Source organism: Phyllobates terribilis, unplaced genomic scaffold (assembly GCF_046119375.1).
Source record: "Phyllobates terribilis strain yellow unplaced genomic scaffold, ASM4611937v1 Scaffold_5436__1_contigs__length_51690, whole genome shotgun sequence".
Taxonomy (NCBI): Eukaryota; Metazoa; Chordata; class Amphibia; order Anura; family Dendrobatidae; genus Phyllobates; species Phyllobates terribilis.
The window spans coordinates 27,827-30,949 of record NW_027368183.1 but is presented as its reverse complement, the minus strand read 5'-3'; the positions used below and the strand labels follow the sequence as shown (position 1 = coordinate 30,949).

Genomic DNA, 3,123 nt, shown 5'->3' with positions numbered 1-3,123 from the left:
TCTTTTTACTTCTTGACCTTAAAACTTGAAAAACTCACTAGTAAAAGTACTTCTTGACCTCTGGAGTAGTGCATATGAATTTCAAAAATCACATTTGTAATGTTGGTGAGATCTGGTATAGATCACAAATTATCATCTACACTTGAGTCTTCTTGTTAACAATAAAGTATAATGATAACATCACATAGATGAATTATTAATGGTACAGAAAATATGTAATAGCTAAGAATTATAATCTATATTCGGGTCTTCACTATAGCATGTGCGAAGCACGAGCCATAACTTTCTAGTTAGAAAATATTAGTACGTAAAATTACTTATCTTTATATATTCCTTAATTTATAGAATAAGTCAAATATGGTTAGAATATCTTGGAGATATTATCTCATCCTTCTTTGTATATTAATGTACCTATATCTTCCTCAGAATAATGTACCAATTGATTTGCTACCCTATACGATATCAACCGCTCTCTTGATCCTACCCTAATCCTTCGTTCATCAACAATGGCCGTCGAGTCATCTTACAAAATCCCGAATCCACTTGACAAAGACAGACTGTTCCTCTTTGTCACCCTCTCCAACATCACAAACCTCACCACATTGAACTACTTAACCTGGGAGTGCCAAGTCGAAGTCATTCTCAAAGGCTTCAATTTGTTCAAATACCGTGGCGGTTCCTACCCGCCACCACCTGAGCCCATTATGTCGACTGACACACTGCCTATAAGTATCCCCAACCCGGCGCTGTAGGCCTGGAAGCGTCAAGATAAGTTTGTTTATGGAGCAATCTTACCTACTCTTTCTGATTATGTGGCGTCCCTTGTGACGCAGACCAAAACATCTGCTGAATTATGGTCCGTGCTCAAGAAAATGTTTGCCAGAGCGTACCGCGGACACAAGAAGCAGTTGAAGGAGTGTTTGCGCCATTGTCAAAGGAACATCTACCATCACGGACTACATGAATCAGGTAAAAATTTGTCGCCGACCTTCTTGCCTCGGTCGGATCTCCTCTACACAATAAAGATGTCACTGACCAGGTTTCTACATGGCCTGGATGATTCGTATCAATATGTGATTGACGGAGTTAATGCTAGAGATACTCCTATTCGCTTTGATGAACTTCATGAAAAGCTTCTCAATCGAGAAATAGCAATCAAAACTGCCCAACGCCTTACCAGTCTACCCATAGAGCTTACCGCTCAAACAAATACCACCAAGAAGTACTTCCGCAACCAGCAATCCAACATTGGATGGTCCGACAACTCGTTCAATCAGTCTCAACAACGTCCGTAACAACAACAATGAACTCCGCCTTCGCAGCCTCGCAATTGCAACCGTCAATGGTCCAAAAAGCTATATCTTGAAAAGTGTTAGTGGTGTCGCGTCCAAGGTCATTTAATGCCTCAATGTCCTGTATTTAGGCAGCAGAATCCAAACTTCAAAATCCCGCAGCAATCAAACCACAACAACCAGTAGTATCAAGTTAACAGTATGACCAACAGAGACTCGTCGTCAAATTTTCTATTCGATTCGGGCGCTACGAACCATGTGACGACTGGCCTAGAGAACTTGGCTATCTACTATCCCTATACTGGGCCTGATTCTCTCTTCATTGGTGACGGTTCAGGTTTGCGTGTATTTAACATTTACTTGTTTTTTAACAATCTTTTGAAGCTTTCTACTAATATGTGGTTTTAATGTTTGATGCAATTGAAAAGTCCCATTACGTGTAGCTGGCTGAAGACCGGCTTGCTATATCATTGCCATGTTTTTGCTCTTCTGAGAGTGATGCTAAACTGCCTGAGAATACAATTTATGGCTTTCTGAGCCTGTCATTCTACTTTGTTTGTATTTGAACTGATTTTCTCTTCTGCTGTTTTGAATGTCAGTGAGGTGGTTCTGGGTAAAACAATGAAATCGTAGAGTTGTGCAGTTACTAAAATCGAGACAGTAGAATGGCGGCTGAACCTCTGTATATAGTTCGTCGTCTGGGTTTACTCACTTGATTAGGTAACTGTGCTGCTGAACTTTCGCATACATGTCTCCTAGAGAATACAGTTTATTGCTTTCTGAGCAGTTTTGTCCATATATCTATCCCACATCGATTTCCCTGTAGAAGATATACTAGTATATATTGGCAGCTGAAGCAAGAGTGATTGTCTCTTCGGAGACATCTGATAAAATTGGAACGATACAGAGAAGATTAGCATGGCCCCTGCGCAAGGATGACACGCACAAATCGAGAAATGGTCCAAATTTTTTTGTTGGTTCGTTCAAGACCCTGGTATGCTACAGGCACTCTTCTTAAGCTAATTTTTTTTGTATCTTATTCTTATGTTTTGCGCGTCAAATTGCAACATAGTGGCTCAGAGTTAGTAATAAGATATGCTAGTATATACTGGCAGTTTTTTGTAATAATATTTGGTCTGAACAGATTCTATTTTTTCTACCATTGCCTCTGTGATAATCCAAGTATAAAACATAAATTTGGTTACTAGACCTGAATGCGTCATGCACAATTGTTTCAGTGTAAAACATAAATTTAGGCACTAGAAGTGACAGTAGTTCAATGAAAGTTGTGCAGGATAGAGATAGACAGTAGGCAATGTGTTATGAATTTTGGATAATACTTCTTGTCTATGCAGTGATATGTTTTAACAGATTTCATACAAACCAATGTAAACAATCAAACAGTAGTGAAGATTGAAGTGGAAAATAATTTTGTAATAATAATAATAATGGAAACTCCAATTTTATTGATCTTTGTAATATAGTATTACTGAGGTATTGCTATTTTAGTGTTACATATCACTAAAAAAAATCAAATTAAACATGAGTAGTAGTTATTTGGAGTTGTCGTTGAGTATGATGTAGAGCACAATCAGGAGAACTAGGAAGAGGATTAGAAGGGGTAAACCCGGGGGACCCACGGCCGCAGGGCCAGAGCCCATCATCAGTGGGCCCACAATGAGGATAACCGCGACCAATAAGAATGCAGCAAAAGAGCCCTAGATGGCCAAATGTGGCATAAGTGTGAGACTGCACATCCCACATCGACTATCAGAAGGAAGAGTAATGTTTGAAGAGGGTATAAATTAGACAAAGAAAGGATTAGCAAATC

General features: G+C 39.2%; 1 non-coding gene across 1 annotated transcript; it reads left to right on the top strand.

Annotated features, from left to right (window-relative positions):
* The first annotated feature begins 2,160 nt into the window (after positions 1–2,160).
* On the top strand, positions 2,161–2,263 carry LOC141250216 (U6 spliceosomal RNA). Its single transcript, XR_012312553.1, has one exon. It is a non-coding gene; the product is annotated as a U6 spliceosomal RNA (small nuclear RNA).
* The last annotated feature ends 860 nt before the right edge of the window (positions 2,264–3,123 follow it).